General features: G+C 43.0%; 1 protein-coding gene across 2 annotated transcripts in view; it reads left to right on the top strand.

Annotated features, from left to right (window-relative positions):
• CNBP (CCHC-type zinc finger nucleic acid binding protein) overlaps positions 1 to 20,699 on the top strand; it is a 67,317-nt gene that overhangs the window by 966 nt on the left and 45,652 nt on the right. The window lies entirely within an intron of this gene.

The raw sequence follows: 20,699 nt of genomic DNA, 5'->3' as shown, positions 1-20,699 counted from the left end.
CTAGGGTTAGGCTTTGCTGAGGCTGAGGCTAGGGGCTAGAGGGAGAGCGAAGGAAGATCTTGCGCCAAGGTGAAATTGTCAAGAGCCAGAAAGATACTCAAAATCCTTAACCAGTAACACCACCCCTTATCCGGTGGAAATCATCCAAAAGAAAATAAACTTGCCCACTGCAGCAGTTTGCAGTAAGATAATTGGAAACACCCTAAATGTCCAGCAATAATGGGATGGTTAAGGGAATTATGGTAGATCTATCAGATGAAATATTCCTTGCCCTTTATAAAGGAATATTTCTGATGACTTGGGAGGCAATATGCAAACTTCTTAAAATAAATGAGACATTAAACGAGAAAAGCAGGGTGTAAAAGTGTTCACAATTAAGGTGAAATAAATATGCCTTGTGGTTAAAAAGCAGAAAAGAACCTCAGAAATTTGGATTGTTAATGTTAAGAGGGTGAAATACAGATGAATTGGGCTAAATACAGATGAATTGTATTGGGCTAAAATATCCTTTTATGTCTTTATATTAATTCTATAAAACTATATACCAAGGCCAAAAAGTACAATACCTTTCTGAGAATAAGAATTGTGGGTGGTGACTCCATGTCTAACTATGGGCTTTTATGTATATATATATATATATACATATATGTATATATATATATAAAGTTGTAGGCTTTTTATTATTTTTAAATGTTAATATATATTCTTCAGGATAACTGCTAAGTCCTTTGTAGAAACACAGAGTACTGAAAGTACAAGAGAAACTAGGAAAATCTGAATGACATTGGTAGATTGTATCAATATCAGTATACTGGTTGTGATATTACTTTTTATTAATTTTATTAGTTTAAAAAATTGAGGTATGTTACCACATAAAATTCACCCTTTTAAATATACAAATCAGTGGTTTTTAGTATATTCAAAGAGTTGTGTACCCATCACCACTAATTCTAGAACATTTCATCACCCCCAGAAGAACGTGGTATCCATTAGCTTTCCTCACTCCCCTCCCTTCCCCAACCATTAATCTACTTCCTGTTTCAGTGGATCTGCCTCTTCTGGATATTTCATATAAATGGAATCATACAATATGTGGCCTTTTGTGTGTCTGGCTTCTTTCACTTAGCATAATGTTTTCAGAGTTCAACCATGTCATAGCATGAATCAGTACTTGATTCCTTTTTATTGCTGAGTAATATTCCATTTTATGGATATGCCACATTTTGTTTATCATGCATTAGTTTATGGACATTTGGGTTGTTTCTACTTTTTGGCTTTCATGAATAATGCTGCTTTGAACATTTGTATACAAGTTTTCACATGACATATGTTTTTATTTTTCTTGGGTGTATACCTAGGAGTAGAAATGCTGGGTTATATGATAACTATTTAACTTTTTTGAGAAACTGCCTATTTTCCAAAGCATTGGCACCACTTCATATTTCCACTAGCAATTTCAATTCACCACCAATTTCTCCACATCTTGTTAATGCTTATTATTATCTTTTTGATTATAGCCATCCTAGTGGGTGTGAAGGTGTATCTCTTTGTGGTTTTGTACTTCCTTGATGGTTAATGACGTTTCAGGTGCTTACAGCCATTTGTATATTTTCTTTGAAGAGTTGTCTAATCAAATACTTTGCTCATTTTAAAATTGGGTTTTTTTAAATTGTAGAATTGTAAGATTTCTTTATATATTCTGGATACTAGATCCTTATCAGACTTACAATCTGCAAATATTTTCTTCCATTCTATGGGTTGTCTTTTCACTTTTTTTACAGTGTCCTTTGAAGAAGAAAAGCTTTTTTTTTTTTTTAATTTTGATGAGGTCCAATTTATCTATTTTTTCTTTTGCTACTTGTTCTTTTGCTGTCCATATATAAGAAATTATTGCTTAAGCCAAGGTCATGAAGATATATCCTTATGTTTTTTCCTAAGAGTTTTATAGTTTTATCTTTTAAATTTTAGGTCTATGGCCCATTTTAGTTTTTGTATATGGTGTGAGGTGTGGGGGGGTCCAACTTCATTTTTTTGCATGTGGATATCCAGTTGTCCCAGCACCGTTTGTCAAAAAGACTATGCTTTCACCCGTTGAATTGTGTTGTTACCTTTGTCAAAAATCACTTGATGGTAATGTATGGGTTTATTTCTGGACTCTAGATTCTATTCAACTGATCTATATACTGTAATTTTTTTTTAAAGCTTTATTAATTTATTAGAGAGAGAGAGAAAGAGTGAGAATGAGTGGGAGGGGCAGAGGAAGAGAGAATCTCAAGCATACTCTGCGCTGAGGCTTGATCCCACGACCCCAAGACCCCAACCTGAGCTGAAACCAAGAGTCAGATGTTTAACCAACTGCACCACCCACGTGCCCTATGTAGTATAGTTTTACAAGATGTTACCACTGGGGGAAACTAGTTAAAGGATACATGGCATTTCTCTATATTATTTCTTACAACTGCTCATGAATCTATAATTATCTCAATAATAATTTAATTTTTAAAAACAGATTATTTTTAGGGTACGTTCTTACCACCACCACCCCACCTGTGCCCCTGAACTAAAAGAAGTGTTTTGTTATAAGAATTTTTCTAGCCTTCCTCTGGGGTGCTTACTCTCACCCTCCAGGTGGCACCAACTCTCTCTCTTTTTACGCCTAGTTTTTCACAAGTCAGAGCAGGAAAAAGGCCCTTCCCCGGTCTTTTGACAAGAGCAGGACGCCAGTCTCTGGCATCCACCAAAATGACTCGGGGCAGTTTCAGAACCCTGGCCTGCCCTGAAGGTCCCCTCAATATAACAAGGAGATTCAGGGATACCTTTGCTTTAGGGGCAGCATCTAGCCTCATAGAATGAATTCCCCAGTCAATGAAGCAGTCCACTATTTTTTCTCTGCTTATACCTGCCTTTGAAAGCATTCATTCATTCATTCATTCAGCACTTACTGAGCACCCACTATTATATAATTCTTATAAACATAGCAAGTACTCTATACAGGTAAGGTATTATCTTAATAAAAATTAGACTTTTTTTCAGGATCAGATAATGAACATAACTCCCCACACACCTTTGCAAACTGTAAAGGGCTACACTATAATAAGGTATGATCAATATTGGGGCAGGAGGATCACAGTATAAGAGCTGGCATTTATCAAGGACTCACCAGAAGACAGACACTTCATGTATTTTATCCTTAACCCATCCAAAGAAAGGTCAAAGTAAACATCACTGCTCCTACAGTCACAAAAACAGAATCTCAGAGAAGTTACATACATTGCCAAAGGATACACATCTACTGAATGACAGAGCTGGCATTCAAAACTAGGTTCCCAGGTTGCCAAAGACTGCTGCTTCTTCTCCTGAACCCCAAGCCATCAACTGAAAGGAAGTCTCTGGAAGAAGCCACCTCTAGGAAAGTTTGTGCTGAACACATAGTTATTAGATGACCTGGGGAATCAGTCAGCCTCCTAGATATGTGTTCCTTACACCATTTCTTCCAAGCATCCTAACACAGTTCTATTTATAAATTATTCCTGAATTTAGCAAGAGGCATTTCCCAGGTAATGTAATATATTTCTTTTTTTTTTCCAATTAGAGAAAAAAAAAAAGCATATATATTTGGGGGGGAGGAAACCTTAGGACAATACAGCAAAGTAAAATGAGAAGTAGAAAATTAACTATTCCTTTTTTCTTTTTCTTTTTTTTTTTTTAAAGATTTTATTTATTTGTCAGAGAGAGAGATAGAGTGTGCACAAGCAGGGGGAGCGGCAGGCTGAGCAGGGAGCCCAATGCAGGACTCGATCCCAGGACCCTGGAATCATGACCTGAGCTGAAGGCAGACGCTTAACTGACTGAGCTACCCAGGCGCCCACCAAAGTGCCTTTAAACCACCCCTTACCCCAGACATTTAGTTGTTTCCAGTTTTTCCATGTGTAAATGACATTGTGACAAACATCTTTGGTATACATTTTGTCTCTGTTTCTCTTTGTTTCCCTAGGCCACAAGGGAGGTAGCCCCTTGTCAAAGGATGTGCTGATACTGCCTTCCAGAAAGTTCATGTCAGTTCCACTTCTCCAGTTTGTTTTAGTGTCAGCATTTACCAGTCATTGCCCCTAGTGAACAACCAGCAAAAGAAACTGACGTTTCTATAGCTACTTCTTTGGGCCAGGCACAGTTCTAACTCACTCTCTTGTGTGATCTCATTTGATCCTCACAACAGTGTCAGGAAACTAAAGTTCAGAGAGGTATATTCATTTGCCCAAGATGATACAGCAAGCTAGGAATGCTAGAAAGCAGCCAGAGTGTTACACTCCTCCTTAAAACCTTCCAAAGGATTCCCCTTGCACTTGGAATAAAATCCAAACTGCTCTCTATGGCCTATGAATCTCTAATGCCTTATATCCTGCCTCCCTCTCCCACCATGCTCCCCTCCAGGCATACTGGTTTTCTTTCTGTCCCTCCAGCTCTCCACCATCCCGCCCACCACAGGGCCTTTGCCCAATCATCTCCCCACATCTTTTACATGGCTGTTGCTCTCCCACTCTGGTTCAGCTGAAAGGCCACCTCCTCAGAGAGGGGGTCCTGACCTCCACAGCTAAAGTACCACCTCTCTCTTTTCCATGATCTTGTTTTATGTTCATCATGGCAGTTTATTACTGTCAGATTGGTCATTGATTTGCTTGCTGTATTTGTCAGGATCTTCCAGAGAAACAGAAACAACAGGGTGTGTGTGTGTGTGTGTGTGTGTGTGTGTGTGTGTGTGTGTAGAGAGAGAGAGAGAGAGAAATTGATTTATTAAAAGGAATTCACTCATGCAGTTATGGAAGTGGGCAAGTCTCACAATCTGTAGGGTGAGTCGGCAATCTGAAGACTCAAGAGAGCTGATGATTTGGTTATAGTCCAGGTCCAAAGGTCTGAGAATCAGGAGAGCTGGTCGTGTAGTTCCCGTCTGAAGACTGACAGGTTCAAGATTTAGGAAGTGCCAATGTTTCGATTCAAGTCCAAAGGCAGAAGAAAAGCTGATACCTCAGTTTGAAGGCAATCAGGCAAGTGTAGTTCTCTCTTAGTCAGCAATTTTGTTTTATTCAGGCCTTCAACTGATTGTATGAGGCCCACCCACATTGAGGAGGGCAATCTGCTTTACTTGGTCTACTGATTTAAATGTTAATCTCATCCAGACACTCACAGAAAGACCCAGAAAATGCTTGACCAGACACCTGGGCACCCCATGACCCAGTCAAATTGACACATAAAATTAGCCATCACACTTGTTTATTGTCACCTCTCCACCTTTAGCTGCTAAGGCAGCTCCTTGAGTGCCCTGTCCCTGGCAACTGGTACATAGTAGGTGTGCAGTAATAGCAGCTGAATGAATGAATGACAGAGCCTAGATTCCAGCCTTCATCTAAGCAATTCCCCATTTGTTCTTTTTTTTTCACATTTATTCTTTTTCTGTAATAAATTACTTCACATTGATCACTGATGGTTTACTGAAAAAAAAAATGATGTAACATCTAAAGTCAAATCAGTGTCCATGTGCAAATGCGTGATTTTTGTGTGTGCGATGACAGAGCCCTGGATTGGGAGTCTGAGGGCACTACTCAGCTTCTTGGGGACCCTTGGTTCCCAAGCAACAAGTTAACACCCATGTTGCTCTTCTCTGAGCATGTGACTGTGAGCCAGCTGAGAGTCAAGTAGGCCTGCAGCAAAACCTCAAGGTTATTGAGAGATGATTTCCTGTCACTGCAAAGTAGGAGGAGAAGCAGCATCTGCAGGAAAAGTGGAGTAGCTGAATACTTATTAGTGATTCATCAGAAGCTGATGACCATGAATAGAAAGGGTTAGAACATCTCCACCCATCAGACTGAAGAATAATGACCTTCCAGTATATCCAAAGGGAGTATCTATGATAAGCTCTGAGACCTGCACCCACCCCTCAGTGACTGCTTTACACAACCCATAATGCCTGGGCCCAGTAAACATTGGATTGTGCTGGGGTCTGAGGATTCTACAGTCAGAAGGCCCCCAGAACAAGTCTGCCTTTGCATAAACAGCTAAAATACTGATGCATGATGTGGTGGAGTGTACACAAATCACACTTGTGTGAATAAAGCAGGAACACATTTCATGTGCAAGGACTTGGTTCTGGCATTGCCCTGGGGGGTGTTTATGGTGCAGTTTGTGAAGGACCTTTGACCCAGGAACCCCCAGGAAGTTCAGCCATAGGGGTGATTTCATTTTCTCTTTCAAAAAATGTCATTGGGGATCTACTATACATTATGCTTTGTTTGGAAGAGACTTGAACAAGAGTTGGTGTGTTGGGAAGGAAGGGCATGGAGCTGGATTGCCCAAGAGACAGATTAAGCATGTATTTGCACCCCAGCCAAACAGAAGCACCAAGAGGAGGGAGAGAGGGGGAGAGAGAGAGAGAGAGAGAGAGAAAGAATCCTTGAAATAATTAAATATTTGATATATATCACCCAAAAACCACTCAGAATAGCCATCAGGGAGAAAGAAAAAAAAATTAGAACATTGCTGGTTTATATTGTCTTGTTTTTTTTTTTTTTTTATTTTGCTTCAGACTTGGGCAATTGAGCAAAACATTTTGGTAAATGTGCAAGCTCAGGAGCCATTCGGGTTGGGTTCCAGTCCCACCTGTCATAGGTGCCATAGGTATTTAAACAATCAATTCTTTCCTATTTTAAAAAGGAAAAGAGAATAAAACCCTCCTTCTGACTACCACCCCCTTCCATTTATCTCACCCTCTCAGGAAAATCATTGACAATCCATAAAAATTATATAGATGACTCCTGGAGCCCCTGGGTGGCTCGGTTGGTTAAGTGGCCAACTCTTGATTTCAGCTCAGGTCATGATTTCAGGGTTGTGGGATCGAGCCCTGCATTTGGCCATCTGGCTGTCTGGCTCCATGCTCAGCACGGAGTTTGTTTGTCCCTCTCCCTCTGCTCCTCACCCCGTGCTCTCTCTCTCTCAAATAAATAAATAAATAAATAAATAAAATCTTTTAAAAAAATTACATAGACTCCTTAAAAAGTTGCCCTTATTCTTCTTTGCTTGCCACTGCCCACCCCCCTCTCCCCATCTCCACCCACGGAGTCTGCTCTGTCCAAGGTCTCTACCTTTGTTCTGTGATGACTGCAGGAGCTTTTGTTTCAGTTCTCCTCTTGCTCAATCTTTAAGCTACGTTTGAAACCAATAACTACTCCCTTCTTGGAACTCACAAAATGAAGTGGTATATTACTTATCTCTTGCTATGTAAGAATCACCCCAAACTTAGCTGCTTAAAACAATACACATGAAGTGAGATACCACTTCATGCACTCTGGGGCAGCCACTATCAAAAAATCCAAAAACCCCAAAACAGAAAAACAAGTGTTGGCAAGAATGTGGAGGAATTGAAACCCTTATGCACTGCCAGTGGGAATGTAAAATGACACAGCTGCTGTAGAAAACAGTATGGCGGTTCCTGAAAAAATTAAACAGAATTACCTATGATCCAGTAATCCCACTTCTGGGTGTATATCCGAAAGAACAGAAAATAGGATCTTGAAGAGAAATTTATATACAATGTTTATAGCAGCATTATTCATAATAGCCAAAAGGTGGAAGCAACCCAAGTATGCATTGATGGATGAATGGATAGACAAAAATGGATAGATAGTCTATTAATAGGATGGAATATGATTCAGGCTTAAAGAGGAAGGAAATACTGATGTACGATGCAATACAGATGAACCTTGAGGACATTATGCTACATGAAGTAAGCCAGTCACAAAAAGACAAATGCTGTATGATTCCCCTTCTGTAAGTCATCTAAAATAGTCAAATTCATAAAGACAGAAGGTAGAGTGGTGGTTACCAGGGGCTGGGATGAAGGAGAAATGGGAAGTTGTTGTTTCATGGATATAGAGTTTCAGTTTACAAAACAAAGAAGTTCTAGAGATCTGTTGCACAACAATGCGAATATAGCTAAAACAACTGAACTGTATGCTTAAAAATGGTTAAGATAGTAAAGTTTATGTTATGTACTTTTATCACAATTAAAATAAAAAAAATACCTTTATTATCTCACAGTTCCTGTGGGTAGGAATTTGGGCATAGCTACCTGGGTCCTCTACTTCAGGTCTCTCATAAGGCTGCACAAAGGCTGGGGTCTCATCTGAAGGCTCGACTGGGGAAAGATCCTCTTCCAGCATGATTGTAGGCAGGATTCAGTTCCCTGTGTACTGTTGGCTTGAGACCCATCGCCAGTCCCTTGACATGTGGGCCTCTCCAAAATGTCAGCTTACTTCTTCAAAGTGTGCAAACCAAGAAGGCAATATAGAGAGTCTGCTAGCAAGGTAGAAGTCATAATTTTTATAATCTAATTACAGAAGTGAGGGTTCCTGGGTGGCTCAGTCGGTTAACCATCTGCCTTTGGCTCAGGTCATGGTCCCAGGGTCCTGGGATCAAGCCCCATGTGGGGCTCCCTGCTCAGTGGGGAGCCTGCTTCTCCCTCTCCCTCTGCCACTCCCCCTGCTTGTGCTCTCTTTCCGTCTCTCTTTCTCTCGCTCTCTCTGTCAAATAAATAAATAAAAATCTTTTAAAAACAAACAAACAAAAAACAAACATGGTTTAAAAATCTAAGCCAGTGGGGCACCTGGGTGGCTCAGTCAGTTAAGCGTCTGCCTTGGGTTCAGGTCATGATTCCAGGATCCTGGGATGGTGCCTCGCTTTGGGCTCTCTGCTCAGTGGGGAGCCTGCTTCTTTCTCCCCCTGCCACTCCCTCTGCTGGTGCCCACTTGTTTTCTCTCTCTGTCAAATAAATAAATAAAATCTTAAAAAAAAAATCTAAGCCAGATATGAAAGACTGTAATTATAAAACATCCTTTGTTATATTCTACTGAGTAGAATCAAGTAATGGTCCAGCCCACATTCAGAGGGAGGGGATGACACAAGGGCATGAGCACCAGCAGGCAAGAATCCTTGGGACCATCTTAGAAATCTCATAGGCAGAGAAGGCATTTCATTAAGAAATATGCTCCCTCCCATTTTTCAAGAAATGCCTGACTGTCTCAGTCTATATTTTGTTTTCCTACTCTCAGAAACATACATTTAAGAAATCCTCTCCTTTCTTTTGACTCTATTAGAAGAAAAGCAATAATGCAATTGAGATGGTGTCATAGGGGGCGCCTGGGTGGCTCCATTGGTTAAGCATCTGCCTTCAGCTTGGGTATGATCCCAGGGTCCTGGGATCGAGCCCCGCATCGGGCTCCCTGCTCAGCAGGGAGCCTGCTTCTCCCTCTTCTGCTCCCCCTGCTTGTGCTCTCTCTCTCTCTCTCTGTCAAATAAATAAATAAAATCTTAAAAAAAAGAGAGAGAGAGATGGTGTCATTGCTGAATGTTTGTGCCCCTCCCCAACCAAGATTAATATGTTGGAGCCTTAACTCTAAATATGATGATACTAGATTTAGTTTAGGGGGCGCCTGGGTGGCTCAGTCGTTAAGCGTCTGCCTTCAGCTCAGGTCATGATCCCAGATCAAGCCCTGCATCGGGCTCCTTGCTCAGCGGGAAGCCTGCTTCTCCCTCTCCCACTCCCTCTGCTTGTGTTCCCTCTCTCGCTGTGTCTCTCTCTGTCGAATAAATAAATAAAGTCTAAAAAAAAAAAAGATTTAGTTTAGGTCAGGAGGCTGGGACCCTCATGATGGGATTAGTGCCCTATAAAAAGAGGAAGAGAGATATCTCTCTATGCATAAGAACCAAGGAAAGGCCATGTGAGCACCCAGCAAAAAGGTGGCTGTATGCAAGCCAGGAAGCAGGCTTCCACTAGGAACTGAGTCTGCCAGCATCTTTATCTTAGACTTTCAGCCTCCAGAATTGTGAGAAATAAATGTCTATGATGTAAGCCACACAGTCTGTGGTATTTTGTTATAGCAGCCCATGCTGACTAAGACAGATGGTGAATGACATCTGCTAGGTCTCCAGTGTTAGGGACGCAACAGGGATAGGTGGAGACTGAGACAGAGAGGAGAGCACACACCTCAGCTAATGGGGCAGTCATGACTCAATGCATCTGGCTTTTGGCATGCAGGAGTTCAGGCCCAGAATGGCCCATATTATGACTTTTCCAGGGAAACTAGAATAGAGATTTCTTTTCTTTTTTTTAAAGATTTATTTATTTGGGGCGCCTGGGTGGCTCAGTTAGTTAAGCATCTGCCTTCAGCTCAGGTCATGATCTCGGGGTCCTGGGTTTGAGCCCCGTGCCGGGCTCCCTGCTCAGTGGGGAGCCTGCTTCTCCCTCTCCCTCTGCCTGCCCCCTCTCCGTGCACACTCTCTCTCTCTCTCAAGTAAATAGAGAGAGCATGAGTGGGAGGGGCAGAGGGAGAGGGAGAGAGAATCTCAAGTAGACTCTGCACTGAGTGCAGAGCGGGGCTTGATCTCACGACCCGGAGATCACGACCTGAGCTGAAACCAAGAGTGGGATGCCCAATCAACTGTGCCACCCAGGCACCCCTGGAAGAGAGATTTCAAAAGAAATACTCTTATTTTTAAAAGCAGCAACAAACTCAAAGTGTTTTAAAATATTGTGCAGGCCGAGAAGACAGACCAAAAGAAAGTGCGCTCCAGCCCAGTAATACCTGTAAATACTACATTGCACCCCCTTGTCTTTTTACGTGGCTTCTGTGGGGGAGACGGGTCACACTACCTTGGTTTCCCACTTAATTTTTTAGCTGCTGTTTTGCTAGATGCTTTCTTCTCACATTAGATGTTGACATTGCTTAAGGCTCTGCCCTAGGCCTTCTCATCTCACTCAACATACTTCCTTGGGTGATCTCAATTACCTCCAGACTCCATTTACTACCTACGTGCTGACCACTCATAAATCCACATCCACCACCCAAAACTGAGCTCCAGACCCAGGGCAACATAATAGCTGACTTCTCAATGCCACATTCCCTAACCCAACCGATCCCCGTCTCCAGTATACCCGTTGGCTGTCTCTGCATGGCTCCTCACCTGGTTAATGGCACCCCCCAGTTGCATAATCCAGAAACCTAGAACCATCCTGACATCTTCTTTCCCCTCATTCTCCACATCCAATCCATCTACATTCTTCAGTGTCTCTTCAGCAAATATATGCAGAGTGCATCCTTATGGACCAGGCTGTATGCTTGGCTTTGGGGATCAACAACAAACAGGACAGGCAAGATCTCTGCCCTCTTGATGCCCACGCTCTAGCTGACACAGTAGTTTAAAACTTGTTTCCTTAGCTTGAAAATTAATGTAAAATAGGATTTATTTGGCACATAGTAAGTAGGCTCAACAAATGCTACTTGTTAGATAGAGTAAGAAACCCCGTGAATGAAGACAAAAAGAGGATTTTTTTTTTTTTAAATATTTTATGTATTTTTTGACAGAGAGAGACAGCGAGAGAGGGAACACAAGCAGGGGGAGTGGGAGAGGGAGAAGCAGGCCTCCCACGGAGCAGGGAGCCTGATGCAGGGCTCCATCCCAGGACCCCAGCGTCATGACCCGAGCCGAAGGCAGATGCCCAACAACCAAGCCACCCAGGCACCCCTCAAAAAGAGGATTCTGTAGGAGAGAACAGGAGCATGGGCCTCCTCTCCCTGGGGTGGGCAGGGGAGACTTCTTTGAGAAGCCCATATTTTGGATGAAACCAGAGGGATGAGAAAGGATGGGGGGAGGGGACAGCCAGTGCAAAGGCAAGAGGTAGTGCTCGGCTGGGCTGAGGTAGAGGATGTGGAGAGAGAGAAAGGGACCCACGTAGGAAAGGTTTTGGAAGCAGAATCAGCATGATCTGCTGTGGGTGAGTGAGGCAAGGGAAAGGGAGCAATCAAAGAGGATGCCTGCATCTGGCTTTAATTAGCCAATCTCATTTTTTGAAAGGGGGGTCACCTAGGACACCACCAATGTGGGGGAGGGGTGGAAAACAAGGCTCCCAGCCAAGAGGTCCAATAGACCATTTCCTGCATGGTCACTTGAATCCACCGTGTCCCTCCCTGTCTACTGCCACCTCTTAGTCCTGGACTTCTGCAGTAGCTTCCACCCTGTTTCATTCCTGTCAAGCCCTCCTTCACTCTGCAGCTCCAGCCCGCCTTGCCCATACAAACCTTCTCTAGTCGCTCCCTGGCAAGCAAATAATTGCTTCGTCTAAGAGTTCAATGGGGTGTTTATTAATTTACAGATTTATAAACTGTTGGAGCCAGAAGGGGCCTTAATAGCATCTTTACTTCAAATTTTCAATCAAGTGGTCTTTCTGCATCCACATTTCTCATTCACGAGAGACAGTGTGGCACGGTAACAGGAGGTAGGCCTTTAGAGTCAGGTAGAACCTGCATTCACTTTGGGTTAGTTACTTAAATTCTGGGGACCCTAGGGGCGCCTGGGTGGCTCAGATGGTTGAGCGTCTGCCTTTGGCTCAGGTCATGATCCCAGGGTCCTGGGATCGAGCCCTGCGTCAGGCTCCTGACTCAGCGGGGAGTCTGCTTCTTCCTCTCCCTCTGCCTGTCCCACTGCTCATGCTCTCTCTCTCTATCTCTGTGTCTCAAATGAATAAATAAAATCTTTAAAAAAAAAAAAAATTCTGGGGACCCTAGACATTTTGTTTGTGAAAAATGTTTCCTTTGTAATTGGTGTGTTGGGGGTCCCCCGGACCACCCTCAAGTTTTTGATTTGCTAGAAAGACATGCAACTCAGAAAAGCTGTTCTACTTGTGGTTACAGTTCATTACAGCAAAAGAATAAAAGTTTAAAATCAGCAAAGGAAAAAGTGCATGAGGCAGAATCTAGGAGAGACTAGGTGTGTGGTTCCAGTCGTCCTCACCCAGGGGAGCCTTACAGACAGAGCTGACTTCTCCCAGCGATGACGTGTGACAGTACACACAAATGTTGCCAACCATCTGAGCCTCGGTGTCCAGGGTTTTTACTGAGGGTCAGTTGTGTAGGCCTGGAGCTCTGGCATGACTGACCACGGGTATTCAGTGTCCACAACCACTCCCCAGCCCCAATCAAGTCAGACTGAAACGTGGCCAAGGCCCCAGGCAATTGAAAACAGGCATTCACCCTAAGTCATGTTGTTAGCATAATCTATCTGGTGTGACCCAAGGCCCTGAGTATAGAAAGATACTCTTATCAGGCAGGATATTCCAAAGGTTTAAAGGTTATCTCCCAGAGCCAACCAAGGGCCAGTCCTTTCTGTGGCTTGTGCAGGGTTCGAGCACCCCAAGCCTACTGAGTTAATCCTTTAATGCATAGTTAGTTTAAAAAAATTACCATGTGGGGATGCCTGGGTGGCTCAGTCGATTAAGCGACTGTCTTCAGCTCAGGTCCTGGATCTCTGGGTCCTGGGATTGAGCTCTGCACTGGGCTCCTTGCTCAGCGGGGAGCCTGCTTCTCCCTCAGCCTGCCACTCCCCTCCTCACCTCCGCCCCCCCCCCCCCTTTCTCTCTCTGGCAAATAAATGGATAAAATCTTTAAAAAAAAAAAAAATTACCACGTGTATCAGGCAGACTCCGGTCAGGAAAATCGAAACCACTGCAGTTATTTAAAACAGACAGGATTTACTAGAAGGAGTTGGTTACACAGGTGATGGAAGAGCTGAGAAGCTAAGCAGGAGGGGAGGCACTGAGGGAATGCAGAAATTAGCAGCAGCAGCAGGAAGCCTCTCCTGCCCCTAGGACTAGAGGTGGTATTCCCAGAGCCCAGGGGCTGCGTCATCTGTGGGAACTGATGGGTGGGGACACCTGGGGGCCACTGGGGCCACAGAGGGAGGGCCTGTACAGAGGAAGAATCAGCTCCCATCCCACCCCCAAGCTGAGGGAGGCAGGGAGATAGACTCTGGCTTCTCCCTCCCTCCTACCTGTCAGTCTCCCACTAGCATCTCCCATTGGCTGAACCCAGTCTTGACCCAGCTGATATGGGAGCTTGGGAAATGTAGTTTCCACAAGGGTGGGAGCTCTCCAGGAAATGATTCAGACAGCACTTACTTAGGGCCTGTTCTGTTGTGCCTGACACTGCCAGACATGTTTGCCTATACCACCCCACACAGCCTACCTGAAAACTGCCCTACCAGCAGATGTCCCTGCTCCATTATATGGATGAGGACATTTAGGGACTCAGATGAAGAAAAATAGTCTGTAGGGAGTGGAGAGGGAGTGTTTGGGGGTGGGGGAAAGGAGGAAGGACTGTAGGCTTCATCCTGACATAGATGCACACAAAGTTTCTCAAAAGCCTTCCAGGGCAGGAAGTATCCCCTATAGCCAGAGCAGGCAGAGGTGGGAAGAGTGAGGTATTAGTTCAGCATTCTTTATTAATTTAACACAGTAAGGAATTTCCTCCTGCCTGGAGCCTCATTTCCTTCCTCAGTCAAATTGCCCCACCTAGATCTCCCCCAGGAAGACCTGGGTTTATTCACAGCAGAAATTGCACTGAATCCTTTCTTTCTTTTTCTCTCTCATGTGTGCAAAGATGACTTGTGTCTACAGTTTGTTTCTTCTCTCAAGGACTTATTCACTTCTGTGTTTCATGTCATTTTCATGCGGCCCATCAATGAAGTCGGCCTGGGGCTTACTAATACACAGTTAATTATACATGCTCAGAATCCAGAGACTGAGGAGCTCCCACAAAATGGTTTAAAAAAAATCTTTAAGAAAAAGATGTATTTATTTATTTATTTTCGAGAGAGAGCACAAGTGGGGGTAGGGGTGGGGGAGAGGGAGAGAATCTCAAGCAGACTCCCTGCTGAGCGTGGAGCCCAATGAGGGGCTCTGATCTCATGACCCATGAGATCAAGATCTGAGCCAAAATCAACCGACTGAGCCACCCAAAATCAACCAACTGAGCCACTCCCACCCCATATGGTTTTAAATACACCTTTGAATGATGCCACCTTCACACATTTGTCCAGGTCCCTGAGGATCAGAAAGCCCTTTTGTTCACGCCCCCTACATTTGGCCCAGCACCCTGGCTGACTTTTCTATGCTCCCAGATAAGAGATGGAGATAAAGTTCTTATCTCCTTCCTCCAAGCCCTGTGTTCAAAGATTCTGTCTAATTATAGTTAATTTTCTTAGGTACAACAATGCTATAGTGGTTATGTAGAAGAATTGGACTTACCTCCAAAACTTTGAGGAAAATACACACACACACACACACACACACACACACACACAGTGAATATGGCCACTTATTAATTGTTGGATCTTTTATTTTATTTATTTATTTATTTTTAAGATTTTATTTATTTATTTGAGAGAGAGAGAACACAAGCAGGAGGAGGAGCAGAGAGAGAAGCAGACTCCCCGCTGAGCAGGGGGTCCAACTCGGGGCTCAATCCCAGGACCCAGAGATCCTGACCTGAGCTGAAGGCAGACGCTTAACCAACTGAGTCACCCAGGTGCCCCTAGATTTCTTTGTAATACAAATTTTAGGGGTAAAAGAATCCCTATTCCCTCCCATTTAAAATTTTTTTTATGTATTTATTTGTAATTGTAAAGTTATTTTTTTACTCTCAAATAACCAATCATCACTTCTAATCTCTTTGAGATAAATTGTGTCATCACTTTGAATTTACTTAATTCCATCTAAGAGGGGAAAAAAAAGAGGAGAAAGAGGAGCTCCTGGGTGGTGCATTCGGTTAAGCATCCGACTCTTGGTTTTGGCTCAGGTCCTGATCTCAGGGTTGTGAGATCGAGCCCCAAGTTTGAATCTGAGCTCAGCGCAGACTCTGCTTAAGACTATCTTTCCCTCTCCCTCTGCCCCTCCCCCCTGTGCGCATGCTCTCTCTAAAATAAATAAATAAATCTTTTTTAAAAAAGAGGAAAAAGAAATACCAAACCAAAATAGGTTTGGAGGAAAATAGAGTAGGGTTGGGTTTGATCTGGTTTTTAAAAACATGAATGAGCTTCAAGGTGAGGCAGACCCACCCCATCCCTTCCCCAAAGAGCAGCTGGGGCTGTGGAAAAGGGGGCCAGGAGGTAGGATGGGTGTGTGCCTGCCCAGGGCACAGGGTCGGGGGGATGTGGCCCCCAAACCTCCAGAGTCACGGAGAGGGCAGAGTGGCTTGAAGGTCCACAGGGAGTGCACTCATTATAGCCCAGCTATGGCGGTCCTTCACCTGGTGGCCTTAAGATCACATGAGCAAATGACTGCAGTCACCTTGCCAACTTCCCTGCTTTCAGACAGTGGCTGGAACACTGATGCTCAGCTCAAAAGCTGCTCCTGAGGTGGGTAAAGTCTTCCCCCCAAGTCTCGGGTGGCAGTTAGTCATGCCCTCTCTGAGCCCCCACAGACCTTTCTTTTGACCTTTCTGGACACGGATGTTCAGCCTCCTGCACTTGGGCCGCCGTGCTGGGAGTTGGGTATGATCTTTGCCCTTGTGAAGTGTTTGGGGAGTGAATCTTCACTACTTCTTTTGGCTCCTTCTCCATCCCTGACACACATACATACACACAAACACAGAACTATCTGCACACAGGTGGTGCAGAGACTAGCATGTAGAGAAGCTCAACAAATCTTTGAATGAAGAGTCTTAGATTGACTTAGCTTGTGCAGGATGCCAGGCAAAGCAGGGAAAGCAAAGATAATTATGTTGCATCCCTTTGCCTTGGGCTCACAGTCTAGGAATAGACTCATATACAGCCATTTATAATGGAAGGTAAACTAGTGTTTCAGCTACCTGTTGCTGTGTAAAAAGCTATGCCAAACTTATAAAAAATAATGATTTATTATTTCTCATGGTTCTACAGTCTGGGCTGGGCTCAGCTAGGTGGTTCTACCTGGTATCTGCCGGGGCTGGAATGTCCAAGGGGACTTCTTCACTCACATTTCCAGTACTTCAGCTGGAATGGCTGGAACAGTGGGGGCTGGCTGGGCTTACCTGTCTCTCTATGTAGTCTCCTCATCAGGGTAACTCTTTGCAAGGTAACTCAGGACCTCAAGAGGTAGCATCCCAAGAGGACAAACCAGCATTCAAGTATTTAATCAAGCTTCTGCTTGCATCACCCTTGCTAATGTCCTATTGGCAAAAGCAAGTCACATGGTCAAGCCTGGAGTTCATATGTGAGGGACTAAAAAGAGCATGAATACCGGATGCTGTGTTTCATTGGAGACCACCAATGTACCAGTCTAGCACAACTGAAATATGCACTGCATACGGGAATAAATATACTGCCATGGGTCACCCAGGAGGAAGCTATTCATTCTGCTGTGAAGCTATTATAGAGGCTTTCACTCATTTATTCACTTAAACGTTTCTTGAGTGTAGAAGTGCTGGGGATTCAGTATGGACAAGACAGATGTGCTCCTGCCTCTGTGGGATATCAAATAATAAATACATATGCAAATAAAGCAATGTCAAATAATATAATAGGGTAAAACGTGACTAGGGCTTGAGGGATGGCTACTTTAGCTAAGGAAGTCAGGAGAGGCCTTCCTTGGAGGGGTAGCTTCATGGAGACTTAAATGATGAGAGGGAGCTGGCCATGTGATGATCTGGGGAAGAATGTTCTAGGAAGAGGGAACAAGGACAAAGGAAGGAGGCAGGAATACACCTTGACTAAAACTCAACCTGACATGTTTTAGGGACAGAAAGAGGGCCAGAGTGACTAAAGTGTAAGAAGAGCTTGGAGAGAGTAGGAGGTAAGGTCAGAAGAAGCAGGCAGGTGCCTTGCTGGACCTTTGGATGCAGCCTTGAAGTATTTATTGAATGTCAAGAGCTGTGACCCATACTTCCTTGCCTGTAAGTTTGGCCTTGTGCCTTTCCGGAACCCTTCTGAGAAGCTAGCTAGATCTGGCAACTGCCCAAAAGGGAGGGGCTCAGAAGGAAGTTAAAATCATAGCATTTGAAGCCTAACGTCCCTGTTCTGGGAGTTGGGAGGCAGCACAATCAAAGACCTCCATCACTACCATCTACAATGCAAACAGACACGCTGTCTTGACATAGATTCAGGGCCCCTGTTACCCGTTTCTAATTATAACCAACATTTGTTTTCCCATACATCATCCAAGGTAATCCTCATGTCCAGCAGGGAGAGACAGTCCAAGGAAGCAAACATTTGAGCAACCCTGGTGCTAAGCCCTGTGCTAGGCACCATCCTATGTATTACCTCAGTTATTCTTCCCCACAGCCCTGTGAACAAGGTTTGATTACTATCTCCATCTTGCGTGGAGGACATAGGCTCAGAGTCAACACAAGAAATGGCAGAACTGCAATACCCACATGAGTCCTTTGATTTTGTGCCATAGGTTCATCCACTCCCTGCCACTCTTGCTGTCTCATAGCAGGGCCTGCCATGGGCTGGTGGCCAGGTTGCGCATTCTCCAAGAGCCTCATCTCCATATACGGGTGTGCATGAGTCAGAGACACCCTGGCAGGATTAAAAGAAGACTTATCATATTACCTTGAATTTGTCTTCCCTTTATCAAACCAGAACACCTGGAGTACACTATGAGTAGTTAGATAGATTGATATGATATTATTCATATATACATAAAAATTTCATAATATATGTGCTTTTCAAATGAACAATCAGATCTCTTGCTGAATTTAGATGTTTTTTACCTGAAAAAGTTGCTAGGAGTTAAATAAACATATACTGAACATATTATTTGAAAAGGTAGCTAATACACTATTTAAAAACAAACTTATCCCATTTCCTGACTTTCAAAAATACCTATGTGTTCCAAAAGGGAAATATATGTATCTCCATACATGCATATAAAATTCTGTCGTCATCTTTATAATAGCACTATTATAAATGGAATGCTTGTGTGTTCAAAGTGTTAATCATTTAAAGTAAGCATTTAAAGTATACCACAATTTTTAAATCTGATTTGATATTTCCTCATATTGGAAAAACAAATAAGAAGTGGCCTGAGCCTCTCTCAACACCTAGAGGCCCTCTGCTCCAGCTGATTTGAACCATATCAAATGTAGGATTGACTTTGTTTTTTTAAGTTGCAGGGAAAAATGACCTGCTTGGATTATGTTCAGTTGCACCCCATGTTCAGATATAGCAAAAACACTTGCTGGCCAATCACAGTTCCCTCACTTGGCAGAGACTGCCAGAAGTCCTGTGCCTCTCTCCCAAAAACCAGCCTGTTTCAGATCCTTGCTGCTTATGTCCTTTACACAGTGGCTGTCATATGTTCCAGTGACCCCGCTGGCCCCCCAGGGTTGGGTTGTAACTGAGCGTGAGCCTCCGTCCTAAATACCTCTCACTGTGGCCAAGCCTGATTACAGTTCTTTCTGGATATAGTCTCTGATTTGCTTTCCAAAGGTCAGCAGCTCGAGTTAATGTGTTTCAGGGATGACCCAATCAGCTTGTATTTAGGAGAGACTTTGTATATAAAACTTGAAAAAGAAGATTGAGCTTCTGGGAACTGGAAAAGCACAAGTTAAAACTCTTTTCCCTCTACTCTCGCTTTGTATTTTTGCAATATTACAATAAAGGAAATAAAAATTAGAAAGTCCTCAACAATCTCAGCATTCTTCCTGTCTAGCCCTTACCCATATAGGGGTATATTGTGACAAAGCCGTAGTTGTAGCATGATACAAATTTGTGTTCTTATGTCATTAATCCCAAAAAAGGAGAACCTAGCTTTTTAGAGGGGAGGAGTTACTTTTTATCCTAAGATGGTGTAATATTACATAAAGTTTGGGGAAATTGAAAAAAATGTATTCATAGGCCTACCGTCCTTACTAAACAATTTTAATTTTTGCATTTCTATTTATACTTTGTTCACTGCATCCATATTTTGCATATTTTACATAATAGAACTATTCCAGTTATTGCCCACAAGCATTCACAGGTTTAAAAAAAAAGAATACATACTCCCACACTCTAAAAAACTCTAAAAACCTGTTTGAGTTCTCGTTACCAGCCCTTATCCACATGCATATTTCATCTATACAGTTGTAATCCAAGCATGAATTCAATTTAATATTTTAATTCTGTTATATTACAAAATATTTACTATTATAGTCTTTGTCATTCTTAAGTTTTCTTTAAGACTTGAAAGAACTACAAAGGCAATGCATGCTTATTTGTTATAAGTGAAATAATAAAGAATTTTGTGAAAGAAAAATTGTATCTGCCCTACTCTAATTCCATCCCCCAAAGTAAAAAATATTAACAACCTGGAGTGCTCAATGCATATTTTTCTCTTTATCTTTCAGATATAAACAATATGTAAAATATATACTTTTTGTTTTTAATGGAATATATTATTCACATTTCTCGACAAATCACTTAAAAAAAAAATGACATGCATATTTCTCCAAGTCAATAAATACCAATTTAACTTATTCTTTCATTTATTTATTTTATTTTATTATTATTATTTTTTTAAATTATTTATTTATTTGTCAGAGAGAGAGAGGGAGGGAGAAAGAGAGCATGAACAGCGGGAACAGCAGGCAGAGGGAGAAGCAGACTCCCTGCTGAGCAAGAAGCCTGATGCGGGGCTCAATCCCAGGACCCTGGGATCATGACTTGAGCCGAAGGCAGATGCTTAACGACCGAGCCACCCAGGCGTCCCTCATTTATTTATTTTATTTTATTTATTTTTTAAAAAGATTTTATTTATTTATTTGACAGAGAGAGACACAGCGACAGAGGGAACACAAGCAGGGGGAGTGGGAGAGGGAGAAGCAGGCTTCCAGCAGAGCAGGGAGCCCGATGCGGGG

This window comes from Phoca vitulina, unplaced genomic scaffold (assembly GCF_004348235.1).
Source record: "Phoca vitulina isolate PV1807 unplaced genomic scaffold, GSC_HSeal_1.0 scaffold13, whole genome shotgun sequence".
In the NCBI taxonomy this organism is placed as follows: Eukaryota; Metazoa; Chordata; class Mammalia; order Carnivora; family Phocidae; genus Phoca; species Phoca vitulina.
The sequence above is the reverse complement of the archived record's forward strand: the minus strand, read 5'-3'. Positions and strand labels throughout refer to the sequence as shown.